The sequence below is a fragment of the Coenobita brevimanus genome, chromosome 73 (assembly GCF_032717465.1).
Source record: "Coenobita brevimanus isolate Jiangsu-jjx chromosome 73, ASM3271746v2, whole genome shotgun sequence".
NCBI classification, from domain to species: domain Eukaryota; kingdom Metazoa; phylum Arthropoda; class Malacostraca; order Decapoda; family Coenobitidae; genus Coenobita; species Coenobita brevimanus.
Window position 1 is genome coordinate 31,349,727 of NC_137026.1, and position 16,081 is coordinate 31,365,807.

Consider the following 16,081-nt stretch of genomic DNA (forward strand, 5'->3'; position numbering starts at 1 on the left):
GTCAATCGATGCTTTTAGCAAAATAAAAACAATCATGTGTAGATGATCCACTGCGACAACACGAAATGCTGGGTGGAAGAGAGTCAGGTTCACGCTCTAACCCCTCTCTTTCTCTCCCACCCATTTCCATTAACAAACTCCTTCAACGCTCCTGAATTACAGCTATATGAAGAATTATGTCTATATCGGCAATGCTGCTTTTCAATAAATACAAAAATCATCAACACTGTCTCAATGTACGACCGATAGCAAAAGAACTTATTTTTACTTACACAGTATCCTGCCACATTCTACCTAGGAGAATATTCCTCGGTTACATACACTTATTAACAGGTGTAGTAATATAAAATCGCTCTGTAAAAGTCTATCTCTTTCCAATAACTACAACCCTCCTTTCTAATAACATGAAAATTTCTTCAACGTTACTCTTCATTAATGGATAAAATTCACACAGTATTTTTGCAATATTAAACTGACTGAACATGCCTGGAAAAAAAAAAATCCTCCCAACAGGCGAAGCGATACTAATCTACCCCTTCCAGACTTCAAAGGGGGCTCTGGAAATAACATGGAAGAGTGAGGTTCTGGAATTCCCACACCTGATTTAACAATGTGGTGATATTTCCCCTTAACCATTTTTACTCTGCCCTTGCCACCTCCAGACGGTTTTCCTCAGCTTAAAGGAAGTACTTCAGAACTAGTGGGGATTGATATAGCCTTAATTAACCACTTCGCCACATGACACCTAGATCACACTGAACAAAATCGCTCAGTGGTGGAGAATAAAACACACACACATACACACACACAAAATCCACGGGTGAAGTTCCAGAGTTTCCACACCGAATTCACCTATACTGCCAAACGTGCTCTCAAAAGGTGATATATATTTAATTTGCTGACACAAAAACCTCAAGGAATCCCATAAGAAATAAGCCCTTATTGCTAGAACTCTCTCTCTCTCTCTTAGAATTCCTCCCTCTCAGCTGGAATTCTCCCCCCCCCTCTCTCTGCTAGAATTCTCCCCCTCCCACCCCTCTCTGCTAGAATTCCCTCTCCCCCCCTCTCTATGCTAGAATTCCCCCTCCCCCCTCTCTGCTAGAATTCCCCCTCCCACCCCTCTCTTGCTAGAATTCCCCCTCCCTCCTCTCTGCTAGAATTCCCCCTACCCCTCTCTGCTGGAATTCTCCCCCCCTTCTCTCTGCTGGAATTCCCCCCTCCCCCTTCTCTCTCTGCTAAATTCTCCCCCCCCCCACTCTGCTAGGATTCTCCCCCTCTCCCTATCTGCTAGAATCCCCCCCTTTATCTCTCTCAAATAAAAAAGCACTGTCGCTAAGTGGAAAGGACTATCGCTCAGATCTCGCTACATTATCGTTACTCTGAGTAAAAATGTGCTCGGTGGACAGACATCAAAAGCGTGAGGAAAATAGTCTCTCTCTCTCTCTCTCTTTTACTCCCTTATCTTTCACCCTTTAACTACTACGGTTTTGCTCATAAAGAAAACCGTCTGACGTTCTGTTTCGCCTGACTGAATAAAATCTACCGGAACATTTCGCCTGACTGAAGAGAACACTCATCGTTCTTTCCCTTACCTAAAAAAAACAATATCTGGTGTTGTGGAGGGGGGTAGAAGGAGGGGGAGGCCAAGGATGAGATGGAGGGATGGAGTGCAGACGTACATGAGTCATGGGGGTGTGAGCTGGGAGCAGGGCAGTGAAATGGCGGGGGACAGGGCGACATGGAGACGAATTGTTTGTGCCCTACGCCGTCTGGGAGTAGAAAGATAGACAGTCAAAATATCATAACACAACCATGGCACCGGAAAAGCTTACATAATACTAACAGACGCCACCACATACAACCAATGAGAGATTCGCCCCCATCAGTGAAATAATTTGCTAATCGGAAAAAAATACAATACCAAAATACATCTGAAGAAAACAATACCGCAATAGATCTGAAGAACAAAGTCAAATACAGTTTAGGACAGATTTTATGTCTGGCTACTTATATTTTGCGCGAATGAATAAAACTGACAGAATTCCAAGTAAAAATATAACACGAGTCTCTAGCAACGAAAGAGTTTATCTGAGACACATTTAATAGTGCTGTCTCGCCTACAGAGTCGTGACGAATTCCAGTGCATGAGCTGAACCAACTTACCTACTCTAATATAAAAGAACTGTGTGAACTGTGATGAGACAAGAATTTCACTTCAAACTTGGGTTCTCCTAGGTTCATGTGGGACCTAAAGTGTTATTATTCCCTTAGTAACACCATTCCAGTATGTGGTTATAATTCTCACAGTAGGACCCCTGAAAACTACAATTTCTCTTGGCTTAACAACGTCATAAGAACATTAAAACAAAAAGGATAATAGCTGGTCAGTTGGCTCATACGAAATAGTTCACGTCAAACTGTGGGTTGACGATGAGCACAAGATAATATAGCAAAGAAGGCAACTCTCCCATCCGCCTACCAACTCCTCAAGTTGAAATTATTAAGAAAACGTGACAATGATGGCCAAGCAATTTGAAAGAAAAAATAAATAAACGATAGAACAAAAAATGCATTGAAATTATACAGGAGGACGAACGAAAGCAAAACCTATTGTACGAACGAACTGAACTTGGCTATATATATATATATATATATGTATATATATATATATATATATATATATATATATATATATATATGCAAACTTTTAGCTCAAAGAATAATACCACAGTGCGTCTAATGCAACGACAGGGTTAAAATATACCCACAAAGCGGCCACATAAAACTCCCCCCATCTCTCTTTCTTTCTTTCTTTCTTACCAGGGCCCTTTGGGATGTGGCATCACAAACAATTTTAAACTCAGGTGCAAGTGCTTCTTAACTCAATTTGACCTTCGCCTCCACTACATAAAGCACACGCACACGCACGCACACCTAATACCCCTTCTATCAACGCTTTCTACTGACCATTCGCACTCCTGCGCATGGGAGATGGTGAACTAAAAGTTAAGATTTGTTATACTACAAAGCGAAAATATTACGACAAAACCCTCTACAAACGGCCACCAATCCCCCGGCAAGAAAAAGTGAGAAGGATTACCCGTCCGGATTGAAAAATTCGTGGAAATTTTATTGGAAAGGATGAATGACGTAAAAATAACCTAGACTACCGTTATCTGTAAATGGAATGGAATCAGTTATAATTTTACTATTTACTTGCTGTAGTTTTACCCAGTGTGTGTGTGTGTGTGTGTGTGTGTATTAGGTTTGAAACACTCATGCACCTATGGCACACTCACAGCTCAGTATAATCGCTTGTCGCTAGCTGGCAGAGATCACTAGAGCTGTCAGTTGTTGCAACGATAAGACTCATGGTGACGGTATTACAGTCTTGTCATCTTAACTTGGCTAAGATTTTCGTCCTTTTGCTGCTTATTTCATGTAGCTCAAGGGCAGAAAAGGAAAATGCTGAGGCTCTCTATCCATTTCATAGCACTTATTCGTGACTAGTACCGGTACCTTAATCTAGTATTATTTATTGCTAAAACTGAGTATTCACAGTGGAGAGATGATAGTTTTAGGCCAAGTTAGAGTAGAAATGGTATAGTACTGCCAAGCTTCCGTGGCCCGTATTCTCGTCGGTTACGGAGGCTCCCTAACACCTTTTCCCAAGCGATTTATTTTGCCCGTAAACCTTCCCCTACTATTCTGCATTCTATACATCCTTCACCTATTTCATGATAAAAAGGGCACAGTTTGTATACGGAGGACTAAAAAAGTTTAAAGAAAAAGTATGAAGGCTTGAATGATAAGTGAACAGAGATAGATTTTCGCGACAGAGACTTCGTTCTATTTGCGGTGTTTTTCTCCACGCTCTCTTGATCCCTGAACGCTGTTAATGACACTGAGATGTAAAGCTTGGAAAAATAATGATTCTGGTGGTGGTGGACGTGGTGGTGGTAGTGGTGAAGGTGATGATGGTGATGGTGGTGGTGGTGGTGATGGTGATGATGATGATGATGATGATGATGGTGGTGGTGGTGGAGGTGAAAATGAAGGCATATGATGATGAAACAGTTTAGGACGAAGATGAAGTTGTTGATGACGATATTGATGATTATGACAACGACCTGTACTGTTCCGGTGAGCGCGCGCGCACACGCACGCACGCACACACACACGCACACACACACACACACACACACACACAAAAGTACAGCGTGTTTGTTTACTACTGTTGCTGGGTGTGGTTTTTGTGATACTGCACAGTCATCAGCAAAATCGTGGGCAATTCGCAAAATCACACACTGCCGTCCAGAGTAAAGCCACAAGTCACAACGATCTGAGAAATTTTAGAGCAAAACACACCCACACCCACACCCACCCACACACACACACAGTACACATCGCCGTCCAGAGTAAGCCCACAAGTCAAAACGATCAGAGAAATTTTAGAGCAACACACACACACACACACATACACACACATACACACACACACACACACACACACACACACACACACACACACACACACACACATTTCCTGATTAATAAATTCGTAGAACCACAAGTAAAAACCACAGTGTCAGGAAAACCCATCACCACTGCCTAACATGTTACCAGTATCTTTACGACTCTCAACACCAATATTTTTCTCCCGTGTACATTTGCCTCGGGAAAAATAAGAGGAGGCAAACCCCCGCTCCCCAGGTGGGTTCCCATGAGTCGGCCATCTCTAGGCTCTGCTGAACCACCCACCGTCCTGAATGCATAATACCAGAGACACACCAGAGGCACCGGAATTCTGCACACGGTTTCCTCCACTAAAACAAATGAAAAGATAAATTAAGAAAGACCTAAAATGCTCACACTCCATACATAATACCACACATACAAGAATTTTGGGGACGGTTTCCTCCCCTAAAAACAAATGAAAAGATAAGTAAAAAAAAAAAAAAGGACATTAAATGTTCAAATTACATAATACCAGATATACCAGAATTTTACACTTATTTTCTTCCCTAAAACAAATCAAAAGAAAATTAAAAAAGGACTTAAGATGTTCAAATTACATACATAATACCAGATATACCGGAATTTTGCACTTAGTTTCCTCCCTAACACAAATAAAAAGATAAATAAAGGACCTAAAAATGTTCAAATCCCATACATAATACCAGAGACACCCCAGAATTTTGCATCAGTTTATTCCCTAACACAAAAGAAAAAATAAATAGAGAAGGACCTAAAATGCTCAAACTCCATACATAATACCAGAGACACACCAGAATTTTGCATCAGTTTATTCCCTAACACAAAAGAAAAAATAAATAGAGAAGGACCTAAAATGCTCAAGCTCCATACATAATACCAGACACACACCAGAATTTTGCATCAGTTTATTCCCTAACACAAAAGAAAAAATAAATAGAGAAGGACCTAAAATGCTCAAGCTCCATACATAATACCAGAGACACACCAGATTTTTGCACTCAGCTGATTCCCCAACACAAATGAAAAGATAAACAAAAAGGGTCTAAACTGTTCACGATCCGAGGGCCCTTGAACGAACGTATTTTACAAGGCTCTGCTCTTTCGCATGTAAGGGGGAAAAAAAAAATGTTCGGAATATAGTCATTACCACTTATGTATTTTATTATTTATTTTCCTTTTCACTTGTTTTTCTTCTTCTTTTTTTTTTTTTTTTCCAATTTACTGACTCCTGAGTAAATATTTATTCCTACTCCATTTACTCCCACAAAACATATTCCGGCTTCTGTATGAATATGCATACTGTATTTCTCCTCCTAAAATAAAAGATACGGTGGCAAAACATCAGTGACCCTTAAACAAAATTAAGCACAGCAACAAAAAATTTCACACACCTTCAACGAAACACTGAGGAAAACAGCAACCTCCTCCCTCCCTCCCTCCCTCTAAAAGTAATGTATAGTCGACATCGAAAGCCCTATCACCTCTCCTGCTTCTCTCTCCATGAATTCTCCAAATAATTGTCTTGAATCTAAAGTAACTAACGCTAATTATTTTACTTGGCCCCAGATCTGTATCATATGCGTCGTGTGCTGCAGGTCCACTTTTTTTTTTTTTTTTTTTTTTTTAATAAATAGTGAGCTGGGAGAGACGACAGGACTTTTGATGTTGACTGTACCTGCCCTCCTGAATTTAAGGGAAAAACTTTACCTCCTTCACTGACGGAACACAAGCACAAAAAATAAATAAATAAATCTACATATCTTAACGCCATCCCATGTAACCTGAGTTGAAGGGAAAATAATGAACATATACACAAAGATCAGCAAGACAAAGACGAATACAAACAATACCGTTTAAAACTAACAGTTCTAAAGGACTGGAACAACGATCTAAAAAATAAATAAATAAATAAATAAATAAAAAAAAGCTAAACGAGAAAATTATAAAAGTTACTATTTAACTAAGAAAAATTACCAGTCAACTACAGAAGAAAAACAGATCATAAAATGAAAACGAGAATAACAAACAGAAAAAGACAGAGAAAGAAGTCTGAAAAATAAATTACTTCACTACAACATTATGAAATATCGTTCGTCAGGCGGAAAAGTTCATGGGGAGGAAAAAAATAAAAGCTACAATTCTGGAAAGGTTAAAGAAGAGTGTTGGTAGTGATGAACTTTGCCTCTAGTAAAGGTCATTCGTTTGGAAGCAGCAAACACAAAATATAAGCGTCATCGTACTGAAAGTGTTAAAAGAAAATTAAAAAGTATTCGTGTCTTGTGCAAGGAACTGGAAACGGCAAGAAAACGAGTCACAGCAAGAAAAAAGGACGAAAGATAGGGCCAGACTTTTTGCGGGAGGCTGGTGTGCCTGGGGAGAAAGGCTAGAGTTATAAAAAGAAAGGAAGAAAGAAAAGGAAAAGAAAAATACGATTACTGCGATAATACACACACACACACACACACACACAATATAGATAGATAGATAGATAGATAGATATGTATACAGACATACAGTTGAAAAGAGAGATACCGTATAGAAGGTCAGAGTCATCAGTAACTACAAATAACCCTACTTGTTTAATGATGATTTACTATTTTGTTATATTACACAGACAGGTTGATAGATATAGATATAGACTAACTACAGATAAATATAGAAAGCCTGATACACATTAGACACAGTTTATATATGAACAGATATTAAATGAATATAAATACAGGAAGCAGGCAAAGTAATTAATGAAATAACAAACAGACAAAAGAAAACGAAAAGACTGGAATTACAAGCGTGAAAAGTGGGTTGATAAAGAAAAAGGAAAGTGAGCAACGGAATACAACCAACGGTAAAGTGAGAAAGACAGAACGGAAGAAAAGGACAAACAAAGGAGAAAGAAACACCAGAACAGAGAGGAATCAGAAATGAGGAGGGAATGCCATGTAATATGAGAGAGAGAGAGAGAGAGAGAGAGAGAGAGAGAGTGAAACCTGGGACGTGGAAGGAAATGGAAAACTGTCAATATAGGCAAACAGAAGGAGGCACAAAAGAAATACATAAAAACTATAGGATCGGAACTAGAAAGAAAAATACGGAGTAGAATAAAGAGGGAAGACTGATGAAATAGGTTAGAAAGTAGGTTGAAAGCCAATTAACTTAGTAACAGAAAAGGAAGGAAGAGGCAGGAAAATAACAGGTAAGAAAAAACTAAAAGAGGAAAAGATGTAACGAAGAGGCAAATGAGAAGTAACAGACTGAGAAAACTGGTGAAGAAAAACACATGAACGCGAATTAACTTAGTGACAGAAAAGGAAGGAAGAGGCAGGAAAATTACAGGTCTGAAAAAACAACAAGAGGAAAAGATGTAATGAAGAGGCAAATAAGAAGGAAAGGACAGAGAAAACTGAAGAAAAACCCATGAACGCGAATTAACCCTTTTAGCAAGTTGACGTAGTCCCCCCCCCCTTTTTTTTTTTTTTTTCATTTTTGCTAACAGACGATTTATTCAACTCAAGAGGGGCTTGCCTAACTGGAAGGGTTAAATAATGATTTCATTAACACCTTTACTGCTGGATACCACTCCGAATGAGGAAAAAAATACCTTAGCAGCATCAACTAAAACCAAAAGAGTAATCAGACTGAACGGGTGTAATGAGGAAAGAAGCAAAGAATTAAAATAGAAAGGAAACAAAAGCGAGGACAGGAGAGCGAGGAAGAGACGAAAGACCGAAGCGAATTGGAAAAAACTATGTAATAAGAAACGGCACTTATATAGATAGGTATGTACAGCCGCTCAAAAAAGTATCCTCCCAAAGGTGCCGTGAGTCAATCTGACACAACGAACGAAGAAATATGGAAAATATTAAGTGAGCGTGAGATCTGTTATGAAAAAAAAAAAAAAAAAAAAAAAAAAAAAAAAAAAATAAAAGCCCCGGTTTACATACGGCGCAGCGGTGTACGAGTTAAAGTGTCGTATAGAAACATTATGCCCTTGTGATATACAATAAGGGAATTATCTTGGATATATGAAATGGGATTATTCATGTATTTCCGATGCGTAGCCTGTATGAGTAGAACAGAACAATATACACTCTGTATCGGATATCTGAAATCTTCGACTCAAACTTCGGATCTAGATATGAGGTACCGAATCTATCGTGATATTTGAGAGAGCCAGGCTTGCCAACAATACCGACACTGCTTCAATCGCCCGACACATTGTGAAGTCCTGCGTTCATGCGGTGGGAGGATACTTTTTTGAGCGACTGTACAGACATGGGGAGGTCGATAGATACGGTATAAAAATACTGTATCTGTATATTCAGGTTATAAAATAAACAAGAGCCAGACGAAAGACAAAAATGGAAAGGAAAGGAATCGAACTCAATGCCAGATGAGAAACTGGTAGGAAAAAGAATGGAAAAATGGTTGACATACAAGAGATGAGGCTGAAACGAAAAGACAAATGCCAAAGAACTGAACACTAAAAGCAAAACCTGAAGAACTGCAAAATGAAAGAGGGTGGGAAATGGAAAGAGCTGGGTTGGAAAACTGATGGACAGCTAAAAAAACAATCCATATGGGAGGGAAGTGGTAAACAGAAAAGAGAGGCGAAAGAATGGGAGCTAAAAACAAGGCCAGGAGCAGGAGAATAAAAGGAGGGAATGGAGAGAGATGGGTTGGAAAATTGGTAGGCAGGAGAGACGAAGAGAAATGCAGGAAGCAGGAACGCACGGTAAAGAACGGAAGAGGGGAGGACGGAGAGAAAGGGGACGGAAAATGGACAAGAAAGTGAATGGGAAAAAAGGGAAATGAGAGAATGCTTGAGGGAAAGAGGGAATGGCATAGTGGAAGGAACTGGTGTGTGTGTGTGTGTGTGTGTGTGTGTGTGTGTGTGTGTGTGTGTGTGTGTGTGTGTGTGTGTGTGTGTGTGTGTGTGTGTGTGTGTGTGTGTGTGTGTGTGTGTGTGTGTGTGTGTGTGTGTGTGTGTGTGTGTGTGTGTGTGTGTGTGTGTGTGTGTGTGTGTGAGAGAGAGAGAGAGAGAGAGAGAATGTAAAAAAAAAAAAAAAAAAAAAAAAAAAACTGAAAAGCAGCACAAAAATGACAGCCATAAAAAGATGTTACAATGAGTAGGGGGGGTAATCAATATCAATGAATATTCTGTATAAGGTGTATTTCATTTTAACCCTCACTGTGCTCTGGCTTAGATGAGGTTAGTATCTGTCCTAATGAAGAGAAAAGCATAAACAAGCTCTCTCATACATATAGTTCAAGATCTTCACATCGATAATCTGGAAGGAAGAACATGGGAAGACAAAAATAAAGTCAAACACAACAGTAAAAAATGGGCTCCACAGAAATATAGTCTTTTTAGCTGAAGAATTTTTATGAATTCCGAAACAGGTTGAGAGAAAATTGTAACAGAGGAGGCGAGAGTCCACAGAGGGAGAAGGGGATGGACGCAGAGGATGGTCACAAGAGAAAAAGCGAAGCCAAAAAGGGGGTATAAACAAACTAGAAAACATGAATGAAAATGTGAAAAGTTGTGGTATAGATGGAAAGAGCTAATGAAAGAAAGCACAAAGAAAGAATGCTGGAATAAAGGGAAAAATAAAGGAGGAATATGAGGTGTAAGTACAAAGAAATAAGAACCAAATAATACTCTCTCAAATAATAATAAAAATAATAAAAATAAAATCAGAAAATAACAATGGAAGCAAGAATAAGGCTAGCGGTAAAGAGGTACAAAGGGAAAGAAAATGTCATGTCGAAGAAAGGGAAGAAAATGAATCCAGGAACTGAGGAACAATAAGCGAAAAATACAAAATAAAGAAAACAATGAAGGTAATGGTGAGGTTGAGAATATGAAAGGAAAAAAACAAACAAGAAAACAGTACAAAAAGACAATATATGATCAAGACGCAATGGGAAAACGCTAACGGAAGGAACAAAAATAATAAAAAAAGTGAAAAAGACAGAAAAACAAGAAAAAGATAAACGGTAAAAAAGGGAAAGAAAAAAGTGGGGGTACAAGAGAACATGTGTCGAAAGATAAAACCGCGAGCAGAAGGAACAAAAATATAAGAGAGAGAGAGAGAGAGAGAGAGAGAGAGAGAGGCGGGGGAGAGGGGGGTCTCCAGAAAATACACGAGGCTTAGATAGGAACCAAAATAACCAAGAAAAGACAAGGAAAATGTGGAGGGTTGAGGCAAGGACGAAGTGGGGGGGAAAAATGGGAGGAAAAAAAAAAAAAAAAAAACGAAAGAAAAGAAAGGAAAACGAGAAGAGGAAGTAATGGAAAGAAAATACAAACAAGAATCAGAGGGAAAAATAAGCAAGGAGTGGAAACAACTGGCGAGACGAAAATGAAAAGAGGAAGTACAAAGAAACAATAAACATAGAGGAGATATAAATAAACAAGGAAGAGGGGGGAAAAACTGCGACATAAGACTTAGAAATAAAAAGAGACACCTCGAATGCCGAAGACAAGGGAAGAAAAAGAAAGAAGGGAAGATTACGTACAGGTGCAGCTGTTTTTGTAGCTTAAGACTCGAAGATACCCTACTGCAGTTCACCTTCTTCCTATTAAAAAGAGAGGTAGGGGAAAACGATGCGGAAGGAATAATAAAAAAGGAGACAACATAAAACCAGCATGATGAAATGAAAAACAAGTCAAATCACTAGGTGGAGTAGTTTTAACTCTCCCTATCTCTCTCTGCATGATGAAACGTAAAGCAAGTCAGAACCCTAAGTGTTTCCTTCTAAGAACAAATTCAGTAAGCATACCCAGCGCACATCTACCTTGTGCTTTGCGGAGAAAGTACAAAATTATACAGTAAAGAAAAACAAATAATCAAGAATATCCTTAACTCTCTCAAGGTTCGAAAAAGTCTTAATATTTTATATCAGCTACGTAAATCCAGGTAATTTCATTCACCTGAGAGAGAATTAAAGAAGTATGAGAGAGAGAGAGAGAGAGAGAGAGAGAGAGAGAGAGAGAGAGAGACCTTGCCACATACCTCCATCCGCAGTTCTTGCTAACACAAACTTTTACACCGTGGACAAGGGATGGATAGGGGTATAGGTGGACGGAGGGAAAGAATGATCGAATGAATGAATGATGGAAGGAAGGACGGAAGGAAGGAAGAAGGGAGGAGAAGGGGAGGGGAAAACATAAGAATATGGGGAAAATTATTAAATAAATAAAGACAAAATAAACTGGAAGAGATTCACAAAAAGAAACGACATTATTAAAAAGGCGGACGACTATGTGACCATATGACAGATAATGCCCACACACACACACACACACACACACACACACACACACACACACACACAATCTTGCGAGGCGGTCTTTACTTAGCAACTACTTTTCGCATGTCAGTAAAGACCAGAACCTCAAGTTTTTATTTATTCATTTATGTACTTAAGCATTTATTTTTATTTATTTATTTTTTTCAATGGACGACTATGGGTAAAATGAGTCTAACCTTGCCACATTTTTTTTTTTTTTTTTTTTTTTTTTTTTTTTTTGACGACTATGAGTAACATGAGTCTAACCTTGCCACACAGCCCCATCCACCGTTCTTGTCAGGCCAAACTCTTCCACCGTGGACAAGGATCCTTCACGCTACAGAGGGACGCCAAATTACAGGCAGGACGACTTCTTTACGAGGAGGAGGGTCAGGAAGGGAAAAAGGTGGAACTGGGGGCCGTCTTCAAGGTGGCACAGAAAGCGATTTATTTAGCACATTATACCTTATCACTCGTTTTATTTTTTATTTTTATTTTTTTTTTACATTTCAAAAGGAAGATGAGGTGTAATGCCCAAAATAAACTGTTAATGGGGAAGTGTTACGAATTCTCGAAAATTACTTAAAACACGAACCCGAAAAAAAAATGGCGAGAAGGAGGGATTTTTATTTTGGTGTCTAACTAAGTACAGATTTAACAGCCGTTCCCTGAGGACCTTAAGTCTCTCTCTCTCTCTCTCTCCACAAAATAACAAATTAAAAAAATAAATGCCTTACCCTACACGCCGGTACAATTCTCCCAGTAGGTAAGATGCATGACCCAATTCCAGCACCACATAATAACAGGGGTCGGTATGGAACTCACCTGAAAAGAGATAAATGATATTATTAGGTGTGTCACGTGGGATACTGGGAAAAATTACATCAACAACAATAACCACTACTACAACTACCAATACTATTACCACTACTGCAACTACTACCACTACTACTACTACTACCAAAAGTACGAGTGGAGGACGCACAAAAGCGAAAATATTAAATATGGAAGGACGACACGTAAAATCATGATGAGAAGGCTTGCATAAAAAAAAAAAACTGTGAAAAAGAAATAACACCCCACAATTACCCTCTAACCCGATTTCCTACGTGAAAAAAAATATATATATATATATATTGAAGTGTGGGAAGGGAAAAATAAGAAAAGGACGAAGGTGACCACAAAATGAAAAAAAAGAAAAAAAAAAAAAAATGAAATACACGAAAATAAATGAGGGACCCACGCAGCCCAGAAAATATACTGCACGATATAAAAAAAACCTGGTATGAAAGATAAAATACTACCTATATATCACTCCAGCTCAAATGTACATACACCATTTAAAATTATATTATACAAGTGTGGAGGAAAAACTGCCCCAAAATGAATAACAACATCATTTACGGTGCACTAAAAATGAGAAGGCTACTGAATAAAAATGAACAGATAATAAAGTGAGGAGGGGAAAAATCATAAACTTACCCTGCTTCCCATAAGCTACGTAAAAAAGAAAAATAATGATGTGTGAAGGGGAAAAGAAAAGAAAAGAAATAATATGGGTAGAGGTTACAGAAGGCTCTAGAATACTGAGGCAGATATATAGATAGATACAGACAGATATAGATATACGAGACATTATAAAAATTCGTGTATAGACAAACAGACAAGTAGATACTGATATACTTGTAAATATAGATATAGACAATAATCTAAGTGAAAGGGTACGAAATATCCTCCTTTCCCCCTAACCCAGGCTCTAACGTAAATGTAATTACGAATGAAGAGACAAACAGCGAACAAGATGCTGAAGAACAATACAACGGATACAGAACACACATGCTTTACAAATATATAAGAAGATATGACCTTAACCCTTTCATCGATTTTGTCACACCTTGATGTTATTCCAATTAACGCCAGGTAATTTTAACAAGCATTTGATAACAGCTTTAACCAGCATCTAATAACAGCTGCAAATATAATGGCCGTGGCAGACAAACCAGCACTGCAAAAAGGTAAACCCAGAAGCGTGGAAGGACGCGCCAAGAAGAGGAATTGAGAGAGATTACGAATAACAGCAAAATGGAAGGAAAACATTAGAAAGTGGAAAGTGTGCAACCGTGCAGAAAGGAGATAAAAATACAAGGCAAAGGAATGGGAGAAGATAAAATTACACACACACACACACAAAATTATTAGGAACACCCGAGTTTCTTCAATGCATCCCAAATTACTATGGTCTTGCCGGTATTGTATGAAGGTTATTTTCGATTAGGGAAACAAAACATGGGCAAATTTTAATGGTTTCTTCAAGGGCGACGGTCGTAATAACTAGAAATATGTCCATAGGATTCGCCCCGCCGTGGGTTATCAAGAAAATGAGCTAAACGCAAAATCAAGAACTGTGAGGCCAAGGTCATACGGAAGGTTAGGGTCATCAAAGTTTGGCGTGATTGAAATGCTCTCACCAATATGTATCAATGTAAGAAGATTAATGAAGGTATCTCTAACAGTTTCTTCGGAAATTAGCTAAACGTAAAAAGGAACGGACGAACGGACGGACGAAAAGACGGACATGACCAACACTATTCCCCGGCCATATACACAGCGGGGCACAGTAGTTTAAAATTTTGTACTTGATGTGAGAACGTCAGGGTCCTTCGATTGATGCCCCTGGTGTGATTTGGTGTGGTGTGGGAGTGTGAAATGGTGTGATGTGATGATATGTATTGTGATGTGATGCAGTGGTGTGGTCTGATGTGATGATATGTACTGTATTGTGATGTGATGCAGTGGTGTGGTCTGATGTGATGATATGTATTGTGATGTGATGCAGTGGTGTGGTCTGATGTGATGATATGTATTGTGATGTGATGTAGTGGTGTGGTGTAATGTGTTGATATGTATTGTGATGTAGTGTGGTGTAGTGTGATGTGACGATAAATATTGTGATGTGATGTGGCTTCGCTTAGGTCTACAGAAGCAAAACACCATAAGTCCGAAAACCATTTGTGAGACAGACAGACGGAGCCGCTTCAAAGAGAAAATCCCGTATCAAAATAATATATATGAAATCAAAGCTACGTCAACACAAAACTCACCAACTTTACTCCATCAATAAGGTGACATTTTATTACTGCTATCGCCAAGACACTTTATAAAACTTAGGAGAGTTGAATTTGATGGTTTAGATAAAGCCTCCATTAACTTCTTCAACACAGCTCACTCCTTTTCACAACGCCGACTGTCGTCCTTTTGCAACTTTCACGTAGTTCAATGGCAGAAAAAGACAATGCTATGACTGTACATTCTTTCCACGGCATTTTGTAACTGTTTCATAAATCTCTTTTAACTTGGCCGGAATTTTCGTCCTTCTGCAGTTTATTTCATGCACCTCAGTGTCAGAAAAACACAATACTACGGCTGTACATCCTTTCCACTGCACTTCTTCGTGACTATCACCATATTCTAGTGTTAATCTATTGTTACTACTCATCATTGTATGTGGAGAGATGGCAATTTTTGGCCTAGTTAAGTGAATAGGGTTTACCTGCTTCCCTAATCTGAAACCATATGGAGGAAACAAGACTAAAATTTAAAAGAAGACACTGCCCAAGTGAGGAAGCTTAAGACATGCAAAAGAATATAAAATCATGGCAAAAGACGAAAAGCTAAAACGATATAATAATGAACACCAGTTTCGAAAGAAAACACGAATGCGAGAAACCGTGAGGAAACAATTTATATGAAAGTGTATCAAATGAAGAAATGAAACAAATCAAAACGAACAAAAAGAATCTTAAAAAAAAAAAAATGTGTCAAAATTAGTGAATATCACCACCCAAATGAAGGCATTGTTGTTGTTGTTGTTGTTATTATTATTATTATTATTATTATTATTATTATTATTATTATTACTTTGCTTGTTCTTGCTAACTTCAGCCGACTTTATTTAGTTTTAAACGCGCCCCTTATACCAAGTAACATTGTCCATATCAATTTCAATAGGCAAGTCCGCGGTTATGTTGTTCTTGCTATCTGGGAAAGATTTTATTTCATTTACTTATTTATTTATTTACCCACTTGAACAGGGGATTGAAAAACAATTTAAAAAAAATCCATACACCCAATTACAGGCGTCCTCCACTCATAACTAATCTGTAATAGTTGGACTTGAACTGCTGTAGGTTGAAGTTTGGGGGGAAAGGTAAGCAGAGGAAGAGAGTTTCAATGAGATGAAGTTCAGGGAATACAGAAATGTAATAAAAATTCGTATACAAAGGTTAAGTAA